The 15,666-nt window shown below is 44.9% G+C and overlaps 1 protein-coding gene across 1 annotated transcript in view; it reads right to left on the bottom strand.

Annotated features, from left to right (window-relative positions):
• GAS2L1 (growth arrest specific 2 like 1) overlaps positions 1–2,942 on the bottom strand; it is a 57,655-nt gene extending 54,713 nt beyond the window's left edge. Inside the window, exon 1 of the mRNA XM_048514395.1 lies at positions 2,130–2,942. The gene's annotated coding sequence lies outside the window, so the exon portion shown is untranslated. The remainder of the gene's footprint in view (positions 1–2,129) is intronic.
• Between the last annotated feature and the right edge of the window lie 12,724 nt (positions 2,943–15,666).

The following is a 15,666-nucleotide window of genomic DNA, read 5'->3' as shown; positions in this document are numbered from 1 at the left end:
AGCCCGTGGGTTTTTGTGGGTTTTTTTAACGCCAGCCTGCACTCAGTCCTGGGACGAGGTGGAGAAAATGGAATACATGCAAGAATGCCTTGTGATAACCCCTGATAACTCCCAACACCTGGGAGAAAGGGAAGGCTCTGACCAATGGCCAAACCTTTTAACTTTTATACATTGCAACACTGAACACTGTGCTTCACTTGGAGGTCAGAGAGCCCATTTATTGATCTCCAAGCAATCTCTTCACCACTAACCCCAACCCTGGTTTCTATTAACTGCTTGTATAAACTTGAAAAGGCCGCTAAAGCATATGAAGAGGTAGTGCAACATAATAGTTTGAACACTGGGTGTGGTGTAGGAAGTCCCCAGTCCAAGGCTCTTCTCAACTGGGAAACTCAGTCCTTAGTCTAACCTACTTTCCTGTTTAAATAAAATGGGGGTGGGGGGGGGGAGACTAAGCTCCCTGAAGGAAGGCCAAACTGAAAAATCAATGAACTGCTAGACTCAGGATCCCTCCCCCTCAGCCTTGCTTCTATCAGGGACCTAGCAGAGACTTATGGGAAAATACAGACCTTCTTGGAGATTATAGGCCGAATCTGGTATTTAGATATACTCTTGACGGACCAACCCATTCCATTTTGAAAGCCACTTTATGTGGGTAACAGTGCAATCCTATTCAGTCAGTCGAAAACCATTGAAACGAACAGGCTTAAACTGAAGTAACTCTCCTTAGGATTGCACTGTAAGTGGCGTGGATCTTGTGATAGCAAATAACTGAGAATTACTTATCCAGCCCAGGAATTCACATATAAGCTGCAAACGCCCAAAGAGATCACAGCAATCATCTTTCCCGCAAGCGCAAGAAGCAAATTCACCGGGAATTTGACAGTGGCCTAAATTAGACGTGACAATGGACGACGCATTTGTTTAACCTTGGTCTGCTCCACTTACATATAAAGCAGTAGCTCTGCTCTGCTCCGGGGGTCTATGCCTTCTTTACAGAGCAAAAGAAGCAAGCAGAAGAAGAGAATGGAGCCACCTCTATTTCCCCCTGCAAGTTCTTTCTTCCCAACCAAGGTATCGTCTAGTATCAGAAGACAGCTGGGAAGAAAAGCACCAGGGAGAACAGACTTTATGGCTCTAAGCTGTGGATAGAAGGAACATTTCACAGTTTGTAGTGGTTTAAGTGTCACACTAAAACCTGGGAGACCTAAGTTCCAACCTCCACTCAGCTAACTGAGTGACATTGGACCGGTTATTTTCTCCATCTAACCTACCTCACAGGGCTGTTGTGAAGGCAAAATAGGGGGAGATCCTGGAGCACATTGGAAGGAGGAAGGGGAGAAAAATGCAAGACTGATGAGCGCTTACCACACACACACACACACACACTGCTCTAAAGACTGGGCACCCCACCTGCTGCTTTGTACGCAACTGAAACAGACCCAGATTTGAACAAACAGGATAGCTGCATTGCATCTAGGCCGTCCCTGGGCCAACAAGGTGTGGGGCTGCACACTCACTCAGCAGCTCAGAACAAATGGAACCATGACTCAGGACTCCGTTCTGAAATGTGTCATTTGAGCCAGAAAGGTGATCCGGCTCCAGAGGGAGCCCGGGCTCAGACTCACCAGCCCTCACGAAAACAGGGAGGAAATAGATATCCTCTGGGAGAGCAGAAGGAAACTGATAGCTGGTGAAGACAAGAACTCCCATCCCTTGTTGACTGAGGCATCAAGTGGAGAATGAATGAGCCACCACCGATGGCCCATGCTCCTAGTGACTCAAACAAAAAACTTTAAACGGTTTTATACTGATAAATGTGCTTATATATCATCCAAGGATGTCTTGCATGTGTGAATGGACTGTCTCAGCTACCACATCATAGGCAGAACTTTCCTACCCACACACAGATTATTTATCTAATTGATGACAGCCCCAATACTCACATCTGCTTGCTCAAGGGAGTAAATGCCTGAACTGAATGCCATCGAAAAACACCATGGTCAAGGCACAATAAGCTGAAATTTCAGTCCCATTCACACCTGAAAGTTATCACCTGGGTGGCAACTAGACCTGCCTGACCCAAGCCCAAACATACCCAGCACAGAAAACGTGAGCGGTGCACACACCTGTGTAAGCCAGCCAGCTCCCAATCCACACATTCAGCTACCGGTCACCAAGGAAGTGACACACCTGGGATGGGACTCGACCTGCGTCTCCATGATGGCCTTCGGGCTCACTTTTCCCCAGGTGAGGGCGGGACGGTGATCCAACGTGGACCCTCCGGGAGGGTGGGAGGAGCCGCTCAGCCCGCCCAGTCCTCGGAGCTACAGCCACGCGTCATCCCCGGGTTCTCTCGGCCTGCTTTCCCACGTGCGCTTTCCTCCGGGAACTTTACGCACGGGTGGGGGTGGGTGGGCGCTCGGCGGTTTCGTTCCGGCCTCTGCAGTTGGTTCCGAGCCTGAAAAAGGGTGGGGGCGGAGGAACACCCGAAGCTGCCCCAGGGTGGAGGAAACGAGCCCGGGAAGTCGAGGGGGGCGGCAGAGAAGCGTCGTCTTCCCCCTTTGCAGGGCCCGGGAGGCAACACGACGCAACCCAGCCGGCCTTTGCAGAGCGCCGGGGCTGGGAGGCTCCGCCTGCCGCAGGATCCGCTCTTCTTTCTAATTGCTGCCTGGGAATTAATCGGTTTATAATAGCGGCGCCCGGCTGCGAGCGAAGGAAGAGGTGGGGCCACCCGGGGAGGCCCCGCGGGCTGGTCGCCGCCAAGGTTAGCCCAGGTAGGCAGCAGAGCCCGGCCACCAGCCGCCGGGGCTGAGCGCGCCCATCTCGCGCTGCGGCATCGCCGGCTGCGGGGAGTCAATCAGGGCCGGCCCCGCCGCTCCTTCTCCTCCTCCTCCTTCCCACCGCCGGCGCCTTGATCTCATCCGGATCAGAAACGAAACCCGCCCATCTTTCTGCTCGGGGTCAGTGCCTCGGTTATTCCCAAGAGTTTGAGAGGGGCCGCTGGCCAGGAAAGCTGCCCTGGTCTATGCGTCAGTGACAAGAAGGCGCTCTGCACATGCTCAGAGATACTGAGTCATTGATGGACGAAGTCGGGTGGGGAATTGCGGCTCACGCCATTCAGTCTTAAGGGGGGAGTTCCGGACGGGGATACATTTGAAAAAGATCATTTTCTCCAGCGGGCCCCAACGAAAGGCCAGCTCTACGCGTCTCTCTCTCTCTCTCTCTCTCACACACACACACACACGCGCGCGCGCGCGCGCGTTCAATGCATTCTGCACTCGCTCAAGGGCATCGCCGATATCCTTCGGGATGGGACTGGGATTCAGATTTCGTGGGTGGAGTTTGAAATAAACCCGGGAAAGTAACGATGGCAGGAATTCTGCGGATGCTCAGAGGGACGGTTGCCAGGCTGAGGGCCCATTAACTGCAGCAATTCAGCGGTGTTAACGTGCTTCAAGTCTTTTTAGGTGGAACTTCCGAAGTTAAATTGGCCCTGGATGAGACCCGCTCCCCCCCCCCTCCCGCCCGAACCGCTGCCTTCCAATTTAATACGGTTACCAATTCCTTGTTGGAAAATTCCTGTAGGTGGGGGTGGGGTACATCGTGGAAGGGGCGGGCTTAGGGTGTAGAGAGGGACCGCTATGGGGCTTAATGCCCTAGATTCCACTCTCCAAAGCAGCCTTATTCTCCAGGGGAACCAATGCTGTCGTCTGGAAAGCAGCTCTAATTCCGGAGGGGCGGGCGGGTGTTCAGGGTCGGTCTGCAGGCTCCAGCGGGAGGCTGGCAACCCCATTTCCAAATGACGTAAGAGCCTGGGGATAGCGGGACGTGCCACTCATACAACCGCCAGGGATCTCTGGTCGGTGCCTAGAAGCCTTCCCTTTGCTCCTGAAAGCATTCCAGTGCCGCACCCTGGCAATGGAAACTGCCTCCCAGGCTGGCTCCAGACTCCATTAACCCCCCATTCCCCGGCGCAGTCTGCAGGCCATTGCGCTGGGGTTTCTCTTCCTCTTTAGGCGGGAGAGTTTGTGCTTCCCTATTGCTATGGGAACTCCCTCCCTCTATGAGAACCTGTGGGGATTTTGCGAGTGTCTGCACAACTCAGTTATAAAAGGGTTAACTGTTTGTACGTAAACAAGTTGCTGAAGTCACTGGTTAGGACCTGATCTATTGATTAGCTATTGATCAGTCAGATAGCCATTGCTTACATGTTACTGAGCATGTACATCTGAAGTTATAAAGTTCACTCTGTTTGAGCACACTAACAGGACCACAAGCACAAGACACCAGATAGGTACCAAGATGCAACCAAACAAGCAGTAATGTAGATGTGTAACAGGAAAGAAAGGATTTCTTATTTTAACTCAATGCAACCCTCCCTTTATAGTTAGTAAATTCATATGTAAAAAGCAACTGAGGATCTGTCTCTTCAGGGCCTACTTGGCCCAGCTTGCTCCAGGATGCCAGCGGAAACAGCCCTCCAAGAAGATTCCCAGGAAATCAGAAGGGTCAGTCCACTCTTGCTTAGAAGTAGCTGCCCTGTTCTTCCCCCAGGCAATAACAAATAGGACTTTTGGAAAACAGTCAAGAGCAATCTTATTGGAGGGGGAGGGAGACACACCTATTCCAATGAATTTGGGGATGCTATGTTTTATTTTGGTTTGTGCGTGCACATAGACAAAAGAATTTGGAGTGCTACTGAGGGCAGTGCTGGGACAGACAGATGTGAACCGACTGGTAGATGGCTTGCAGTCTCTCAGGAGATTCTCTTGCACAAGATCTCCCATTTGGATGAGGCTTTTTCAGGACAGCTTGCTGCTGGGCCGTTCCCCCTTACAAATTAGTTTCTGTCTGTGAAGTAGGACTGACCAAGTAGGCCCTGGAAATCTCCCAGAATTACAGCTGATCTTTACCGGATTTCTGTGAACTGTGCTTTCACGTCTGTTGACTGAGACAGAGGCTGAGTTGCCCTTCTGTGGTTGCTGACTAATGTGTGGGCATCCATGACTGGTTGACTCAGTCCCTACCTCCAGATAATATCTTTGATGGGCTATTGCTGCTGGCTTTCTGACTTTATGTCTCCCATGCTAGAACAAAAAATCTAAATGCGCTGAAGTCAATGGGCTTAGAAGGGAATCGCTGTGTTACGATTCTGCTTTCTTTTTTTAAAATTCAAAACATTCTCCTGGTACTTGGCTGCCAATCGCGATTGTTTTGCCAAAAGAAGGCCTCCTTTCCACTCAGGAAAAAAAACATATCTTAAGATGACCCGTGTCCTGACCTTGATTTCCCAGACTAGCCTGATCTTGTGAGATCACAGAAGCTAAGCAGGATTGGCCCTGATTAGTACTTGGAAGGCAATGGCCAAACTCCTCTGTTAGTCTCTTCTCTTGAAAACCCTACTGAGTTTTATAAGTGAGCTGGGACTGTATGGCATTTTAGACACGCACATGTCCTGAGTTTTCAGAGAAGTTCAAGGTGGAAAAAAATTAGATTTATCTTTCTAAAAAACTGATATGAGGGTTTGCACTGTTCCTCCTTTTGACGTCAGAGCTCTGATCATTCTGACAAGTGAGAGCCTGGGTGAATTGTTCACTTCCGTTTCCATGAAGGAGTTTTGCAGCCTTCCCTACCCACCCCTGCACATAATCATGTTTGTCTAATCTGTCATCAGACAAGAGGGCAAAGTCCCTTCCCCACCCTCTAGAAATTTGTACATATCCTGTAGGTGAGACTAAGCTATTAGGAGTGAGAGGATTTGTTCCACACAATGTAGTTAATTTCTGTGCTTCTTGCAGTTGCGCAGTTCTGTGCAGAAGTTACTAGTATTGATAGTTATTCTCCTCCCTGGGATGATGCACTGAACGCTGGGAATCTCTCCCATGTCTGGGTGCAACTTGGGTTCTCCAGGCTAATAAAATTACAAATGAAAAGGAACATTTTAGCCAACACCTTTTTTTTTGCCTACCACACTTAAACAAAATCCAAGAGGTAAGTGTAAAATTAAACGTGAGAACAATATTAAAATACTGGTGCTTGATAGGAGTATTTTGTACATGCACAATAGGTTCTCTCTCTCACACACAAACACAATGCATTGCATACAGACTGCAATACAAGCTCAATCACATTAAAACTAGTACTAAATAATTTAAGGTGTTTCGATTACTCTTTTGCATCATGTAGCTCTTTAATAATTCAGCACACCATGCAATATAAGATGCAAGGAAAGGTAAGCTAGTCCTTTTCAGCAGCCCCAGAAGTTGAGGATAGGACAGTATGCAAGCTTCCACACTAACATGGAACCATGCAACTTTCAGAGTGGAGGGATAACATTCTCAGTGACCATGGTGAAGTTACTTATAAATGGTGGGCCATGCCCCATTGTTCTGCTGTGGTAAATAGTTCATTTGCACGGAGAAGTTCACTGGATGATTAAAAGCTTATCTGCGCAAAAGCGTCACTATTAGCAGAATGAATCTGCAAGATCTTGACCCTTGTATCTGCGTAAGTTACTGCTCTGGACCAGATCAGTGATTCCTGTAGGAGAGAGAATGGCTCCATTTACACTTTTGGATTCTTTCAGGTTCTAACAGCAAATGGTTTGAGGTGCAAAAATGAAATCTTCAGCACTCCAATTTTGATTAAGAAAGAGTGTGCATCAGTTATCAGAAGATACAAGAAAGAGAAAGCAAAAACCTTCCCTAAAGAGTTTACCCAAAGAGCCAGCATTTTGCCAGGAGGGAAATCAACTTTATTCTAAACATCCCATTGGGCAATCATCCAGAGCATTGCGTGTCCTATCCAGCACTGAATTTTGTTTGTGGCTGGTAGACTAGGGATGACTGAATTATATCTTTAGAAGGGACCAAATGGGCACTGAGCCCCCAGCCCAGTGGTTCTCAACCTTCCTAATGCCACGACCCTTTAATACAGTTCCTCATGTTGTGGTGACCCCCAACCCTAACATTTATCCATTTTACAGATGGAGAACACTGATGCAGAGAGTCTTAGGCAACCCCTGTGAAAGGGTTGTTCGACCCCCAAAGGACTCGCAACCCACAGGTTGAGAACCACTACCCTAGCCTAAGACACAGCCAGCCAGCCCTTACTGCCCAACAGAACCTAGAACACATCATGCCGTGCAACCCGCAAGAAGAAAGCCAGTGCAAGGACCAGAGTTGCAAGAGTTCACTGTCCCTTTTAGTTCTGCACTCTTGTTTTCCTGGCAATTTCTCTGATTTACAGGCTCTACTTTTCTGGGCTGGAATTATCTAAATGACCCCACACATCAGAGACAGAGAAAGTCTGGCATGTAGCTTCAAAATCCTGAGAATTCAGTAGCAGGTATTAGTTTCTCTGGCATTCAAATTATGTCTGGAAATTGGTCTGGGTTGGAAGATCCACCCACACCCCAGGGATATCGTGGAGAGATAAACATATTTAACTGCATGAATGCAGGGGGAAATGAAAAACTAGGTTGCACCATTAGGGCTGTAGATAAACAGTAATTTTTGAAAGCTGACAGTTGTTTGAGAGAGGCTTCACATTTATCCAATAGGTCATGCAGGTTTTCAAAACCATATAAAAACCTGCCAGACCAATCTGGCAGTGGCTACATTAACTGTATACATGGCAAAAATCAATCCGTTTTTCAAACTGCTTTCAGTGTCCAGAGAGAGAGAAAAAAACCACTATGGTCTTTTCAGCTGAAGATGATCTCATCCCCCCTGCCTGTTGCACAGCAAAGTTGGCCAGGATTTGTCAGCGGCTAAGTCATGACCTCATTGTTAAGTTGGAAAGTTTTTTGAAAAGCTGGCACAGCAGCTGTACAGAGCAACATCCTGAGAAGATTGTTTGAAAGAGGCTCTAATACTAAGAAGCGAGAAGCAGCTGTTGCATTTCTGCAAAATGTGAGATGATGTCCTTCTTGTTCACCAGTCAAGAGTAAGGAAGCTGTATTTTCTAGTGAGCAAAAAAAGGAACACACTTAGCACTGGTTCAGAGGTGTATCTGGGAAAATGTAGCCCTGTGCAAAATCTGAGTTTTCTCTCCCCCCTCCCCCGCACTGCCATATGGGTGACCACCCTCCACCACCAAGAGCAGAGGCTCAGGCTTGCCTTAGTGTTACTTTGAATTCTAGAGCACAGTCCGACAACAGGGCTATGGTCAGTTATATATTTCTCTTTTCTGTAACGCTGTAGTAACAACGTTGTAAAGCCGTTATAACGCCGTTATAACACCATTGTAGTGCCGTTATAACACCATTGTAACGCCGTTATAACACCATTGTAACGCCGTTATAACACCATTGTAATGCCGTTAAAACGCCGTCATAACACCATGTTAACGCCGATACAACGCCGTTATAACACCAATTTTGGGAACAACTTATGACTGAATAAATTAAATAAAAATAATAAGTTAGGGTTGGGTTTAAGGCAAGGGCAGTAGCTCAGGATTGCCTTAGTGTTACATTGAGTTCTAGGGTGCAGTCCAAGAATAGGGTTATGGTCAGTTTTAGGCTTCGGGTTTTTGTTACAATTTTGGGAACAATTTATGACTGAAGAAAATTAAATAAATATAATAAGTTAGGGTTAGGATTAAGGCAAGGGCAGAAGCTCAGGCTTGCCTTAGTGTTACTTTGAATTCTAGGGCACAGTCTGAGTACAGGACTATCGTCACTTTTATATTTCTGGTGTCTGAGATGCTGTTGTAACAACATTGTAAAGCCGTTGTAAAGCCGTTATAATGCCGTTATAACACCATAGTAGTGTCATTTTAATGCTGTTATAACACCATTGTAACGCCGCTATAACGCCTCTATAACACTATTGTAGTGCCGCTATAACGCCGTTATAACAGCATTGTAATGCCGTTATAACGCCGTTATAACACCATTGTAGTGCCGTTATAACTCTGTTATAACACCATTGTAGTGCCGTTATAACTCTGTTGTAACACCATTGTAGTGCCGTTATAACTCTGTTATAACACCATTGTAACGCCGTTATAACACCATTGTAGTGCCACTTTAACTCCGTTATAACACCCGTTTGCTTAAGCGGCGTTACTATACTTGGCGTTTACTAACACACCATGTAAGTAATGCCGTTATAACACCGTATCCGTTAACGCACTGTTATAGCGCCCGTCCTTAACGCCATTCATTGCTTAGCTGTTAGAACACCATTGTAAGGCCGTTATAACGCCCTTATAACACCATGGTAACGCTGTTATAACACCGTTATAACGCCGTTATAACACCATGAAATAGCAGCTGGTATAAGCAGCTGTTATAGCATGCCATTATAACTTTACCATTATGCCATAGCATGAATGAAACGGGCATGCATTATAACACCATTGTAACGCCGTTATAACACCATTGTACCGCCGTTATAACGCTGTATTGCCGTTATAACACCATTGCAACGCCGTTATAACGCCGTTATAACGCCATTGTAGTGCCGTTATAATGCCGTTATAACACCATGTTAACGTGCCCGTTATAGCGGCTTTGTTTTAAGCAGCCCGTTATAACAGCCATGTATTAGTGCCGATTATAGCGGCGTTTATAACTTTACCATGTTAACGCCGTTATAACGCCGTTTTAACGCTGTTATAACACCATGGTAATGCTGTTATAACACCGTTATAAAACCATGTTAACGCTGATACAACGCCGTTATAACACCATTTTAACGCCGTTATAAGGCCGTTATAACACCATTGTAACACCATTTTAACGCCGTCATAACACCATTGTATTGCCATTATAACACCATTGCAACACCGTTATACGCCGTTATAACACCATTGTCGTGCCGTTATAACGCCATTATAACACCATGTAAACGCTGATAGAACACCGTTATAACACCATTTTAGCATGGATTATGGCGCGCGGCATGCAATGGTGTTATAACAATAAGTTACAATGGTGTTACTCGCGGCGATATTAACGCCCGTTTATGAACACCATAGCGGCATTACAATGTTATACCAACAGCTTATCGCAGCGTTACAATGAATGTTACCTCTAGCAGCGTTAATACAACATTACACCATTGCCGCGCCCGTTATAGCACCATTATGCGCGTTATAACACCATAACGGCATTACAATGGTGTTATAACACCGTTATAACAGCGTTACAATGGTGTTATAGCGGCTTTGAATTATTACAGCATTACCACCATTTAATAGCGCCGTTATAACTTACCATTTATAGCAGGTTATAAATGCCGTTCTCGCTAGCCACTATAACACCATTGTAATGCCGTTATAACGCCGTTATAACGCTGTTACAACGCCATTATAACGCCAGTGAAATGCCATTATAACGCCTTTAAAACACCATTGTAACGGCTGTTTGTAGCATGCGTTTATAACGCCATTACCAGCTTGCCCGTTATAGCACTTCCGTTATAAGCATGCCATTTAACTAGTGCCGTTATAACACCATGTTAACGCCGTTATAACGCCGTTATAATGCCATATTAGTGCCGTTATAACGCCGTTATAACACCATGTTAACGCCGTTTTAATGCCGTTATAACACCATGGTAATGCCGTTATAACACCATTATAACACCATGTTAACGCTGATACAACGCCGTTATAACACCATTTTAACGCCGTTATAAGGCCGTTATAACACCATTGTAACACCATTTTAACGCCGTCATAACACCATTGTATTGCGAAGTTTCATAACTTTACCATTTACTGCGCCATTATGGCACTTACCATTTTAGCGTTGATCATAACACCATTGTAGTGCCGTTATAACACCATTACAGCGTAGCCATTATGCGCATGCGTTATAACACCATTGTAGTGCGCCCGTTGCATAACGCAGTATTTTATACGCCGTTAAAGCGTGGCGGTGCAGCGTTTCGCAGCTGTTAACACCATAGGCCGTAATGCCGTTATAACACCCGTTATAACTTTACCATGTAGCGACTGAGAGCGAAGCTGTTAGCAACACGCCATTTTAACGCCGTTATAACACCATAACGGCATTACAATGGTGTTATAACAGCGTTCTCTTGCGATTACAATGGTGTTACTCGCGGCGTTATTAACGATACACCATTTAATAGCGCCCGTTATAACACCATTTATATAGCAGCGTTATAAGCACCATTATGCTTGTATTTGCTTAACACCGTTATAACACCATTAATCGCGATACCACCATTGTAACACCATTATGCGCCGTTATAAACGTTATAACACCATTATAGCGCCATTATAACACCATTAAATGCGCTGTTATCGCGCCATTGCAATTAATGGCTATAGCGCGCGTGCGTTATAACACCATTGTATGCTTGCCGTTACTTAACACCGGTTATGCAGCGGCTGTTTAACTATAGCACCGATATAACCTGCATGCGTTATAGCAGCGTTATAGCGCCCGTTATAACAACCGTTTATAACATGCATGTGGTAGCGTATTTATAGCGCCATTGCGAACTTCTCTTTGCCCGTTATAACACCATAGCGGCATTACAGCCATTTATGAATAATAAGCTACGCGTTATAACAGCCATTATTAGCGTGCATTAGCGCCCGTTATAACACCATGTTAGCGCCGTGTTAGCGTTGCACCATATGACATTACAGTGGTGTTATAACGGTGTTACAATGGTGTTATAATAAGCCTGCTTAATACAAAGCACAATACATTCGCCAATGGTGTTATAAATGCCGATGCTTATAACACCATTAATAGCATGCATGGTATGGCCGTTATAACACCATTATAACTCCATTATAACACCATTGTAGTGCCGTTATAACGCTGTTATAACACCGTTATAACACCGTTATAATATCATTGTAACGCCGTTATGACACCGTTATAACACCATTGTAACACCATTATAATGCCATTATAACGCCACTATAACACCATTGTAGTGCCGTTATAACGCCGTTATAACACCATTGTAATGCCATTATAATGCCGTTATAACACCATTGTAATGCTATTATAACGCCGTTATAACACCATGGTAACGCCGTTATAACGCTGTTATAACACCGTTGTAATGCCGTTATAATGCCGCTATAACACCATTGTAACGATGTTTTAAAGCCGTTATAACACCATTGTAACGCCGTTATAACACCATTGCAATGCCATTTTAACGCTGTTATAACACCATTGTAGCGCTGCTATAACACCATTGTAAGTCCATTATAACGCCGTTATAACACCATTGTAGTGCCGTTATAACGCCGTTATAACACCATGGTAACACCATTGTAATGCCGTTATAACACCATTGTAACGCCATTGTAACGACGTTATAACACCATTGTAGTGCCGTTATGACGCCGTTATAACACCATTGTAACGCCGTTGTAACGCCGTTATAACACGATTGTAACGCTGTTTTAACGCCGTTATAACACCTTTGTAACGCCGTTATAACACCATTATAACACCATTGTAATGCCGTTATAACACCATTGTAGTGCCATTATAAGGCCATTATAACACCATTGTAATGCCGTTATAATGATGTTCAGAACCACCTAGGAAGAGCTCCTGCACAAGTACCATGGAAATGAAGTGGTGTGTGTGTGCACAAGAGCATTGTCGTCTGCCTCTCTGTCTCCCCCCATTCATGGCACCCCCAATTTATAGTTTCAAGCAGGTATAACAGGCCCTCTCTACATTCTCCTTCTCATCTGGCAATTAAAAGCTTGGGTTATTTTATACTGGACTAGATGGAACAAAGAGTGTGTATATGTGCTGTGAGATGCTACCACCTGCTGTTGACAATCAGGCTGTGAGGGGCCCAAGGTTATTATTATTTATTACATTAAATAGATCGCCCTTGCAGGGTTGTGGTAGAAATGGAGATTCAAACCTGAGGCACCTAGGGCCCTAGTCCATCACTCTATTCCCTACACCACACTGGCTCAACACTCTTTGTTTATATGTGCCTCTCAAAGCAATAATAGGGAATGCTTAAAAGGCAAGACCAAATTATCCATGCAAAGTGTCGCATGGTTCCTGAGCCAGTTTGGCCACTTCAAATCTAGTCCATTCAGGGCAACAAACAACATAGCCATCATTTTATCCTCGCAAGTCTGAGGCAGAGTTACTGACCAAAGCCCCTTCCAAAAATGCAGAATGCACTTTCAAATCACTTGCTAACAATTGGATTGTTGAAAACAATTGTTGGATTGTTGAAAACAATTTCAATCCACTCGCAAAGGCCTTATAGCAAACAATTGTTTGCAAGTGGATTTTGCTATTCCGCACAGTGCATTGAAAGTGAATTATTCTGCATGTGCGGAAGAGGCCCTTAAGTAATCCCATGAGCTTCATGGCCCATTGGGAATTTGAACCCAGGCCTCCTAATCCAACACTGTTAAATGCGCTGGATTTATTACAGCAACGCCTCTTGCTTATTAGTGAATAGGTCAGCAAGTGGACTGTTTAATTAAAGTTAACCGTTTAATGGGTACCCCCAGCTTCTGTTATGGCAGCTCCCAAAGCGTGGTACTTCTAGAGGAAAGGTACTTTGAAGTGATAATCTTGATCCACATGTAGATTCTGTTCTTGTTCCTCTTCTCCATTTCCCGGAAAAAAACTTGGTTGTAAAAGGGCAGATGGCAGGTCTTGAATTATTAACTAGCACCAAGGCCTTATAGCCTGCTTACCCTCCACCCTGCAGAAGCACCCAATGGAAACACCTTGGAGGGCCAACCACTACCAGGGGCATGGGAGAGAAGTTGGTGGCACAGGGCCCTAATGTGGACTGGTCAGCATCAGAGAGCGCTCTCTTTCTATGAGAAAAGCCACTGCTAGCGAGGCACAGGAGATATGCAAGCCTTAGTAAGTGAAAAATATTTTGGAAACTAATATCCATGTTTCAAGTACTGGAAATAAAACATTTCATAATTAAAATTAGTTAACTTGGCCACGATGGCCGTTAAACAGAGGACAATAAGCTATGATTATTCTTTAGTAGATCAGGTTGTACTTCATGTAGATTAGATCAGAGGTTGAATTTGCATTGTTTTCTGTCCATCACCTCCATGTGCCTATTTATTTATTTATTGGCTTCTGGGACAGTAAGAGGTTCTTGGATCATCCCTGCGTTTTACTGGAGTTTGAATGAATTGTTCAGATATTATTCCTCAGCAGCTGGGTAACACAGAAAGACATGGGAAGATTTCCCCAGCAGAATTAAAAATTGTGTCACATCCAATCAGTCCACAGCAGACACAAGTGCTAAGCCGGATTAACTCATGTGAAGGAGAGCTAAAGGGGGGAAAAGGTATCCTCCTCCCTTTCTCACACTCCTGTGAACTCTTGGTTGAACAGGGGGGCATTGTTCGAAAGCAAAGCAAATTACTCTGGAAGGGAAAACTCAAACTCCTATATTTAGATATTTGGTTAATGGAGACTCTTGAGTAGAGAAACTGCGCTTTCCACAAGCAGACTTGCCACCTAGTGGCTACAGTGGATCAAGGCAGTTATTTACATCAGTCACTTGAGAGCTAAAAACAAACCCTACATTCAGTGTGGCTTCATTTCAGCAGTTTTTAGAGGCTTGACTTTGATGTAGACAAAAAGTTACTTCCATTACTGATTTTGAAGAAATGCATCTTGGGAATATGCTCTTAACCACTACACCACGTTGGCTCTCATACCCATCGAGGCTTCATTTTGCCAGTTTTTGCTTCTACAGAACAGGTCCAGCTACTTTCTTGGAATGTTCTCAAAAGAGATACAAATGTTCTCAAGAGAGACACAAGCTGTTGCTACTTCCCTTCTTGGTCCTAAAAGAAAGGGGCTAGGACCACTCCACCCATCCGATGCTCATGTTTGCTCTCAGAGAAAATACAGCTTGATCTTGCAAGGCCATTTCACTGACAGAAAAGTACACCTAGAGATCATCCATGAGACGTCTAGCCACAGAAGCTGGGATGCTGAGCCCAATGAAAAATGGGTGTTGTAGATCAGAGCTCAACCCTTTACCAAAGCAGGAGATATTGGGGGAGGTTTTTTTTTTTAGCTCTAAACGTGATAGAGGAGCTACAAGGATGGAGGAGCTGTAAAGTTCTCCTGTATTGGGATACCTGAATACTAATAGCTAGATGGATTTATAGTATATATATTTCTGTAGCAATGAAATGGAAGCGCACCTGAAGGAAGACAATTTACCTGTATTAAGGCAGTGATAAATTGTCATGGGCTGCTATGATCTAAATAGTGTCAAATTCAGAATGCACATACTCAGACAAGCTCAATTTTTGAAACATCAAGATTCCACAAACTACCTTTTGAATAAAACAGAAAAACATGCTAGTTGTGCCTTGCTGAAGATGTGGCACCAGACAGACATGCTTTGAAGTAGAGTTACCAGCCCAGATTTCTCCCATAATTATACACGATTGTCAGACTGGAGGAAATATTTTTCCTTGGGCAATATGGCACCTTCGAGGCCAGACACTATAGCCATAGACCCCTGGTGACCTCCCTGCCCTCCCCCGGGCACTACCTCCAACCCCCCCGGCATGTTACAAACTGGAGATGGCAGTTCTATTTTGTGAGATTTTTAAAAAGCGCAATTTTGTGAGATTTTTAAAAACCAACATATTTTATTATAAAATATATTTTAATATATT

The sequence above is a fragment of the Sphaerodactylus townsendi genome, linkage group LG13, assembly GCF_021028975.2.
Source record: "Sphaerodactylus townsendi isolate TG3544 linkage group LG13, MPM_Stown_v2.3, whole genome shotgun sequence".
Lineage (NCBI taxonomy): Eukaryota > Metazoa > Chordata > Lepidosauria > Squamata > Sphaerodactylidae > Sphaerodactylus > Sphaerodactylus townsendi.
This window is presented reverse-complemented; position numbering and strand designations above follow the sequence as displayed.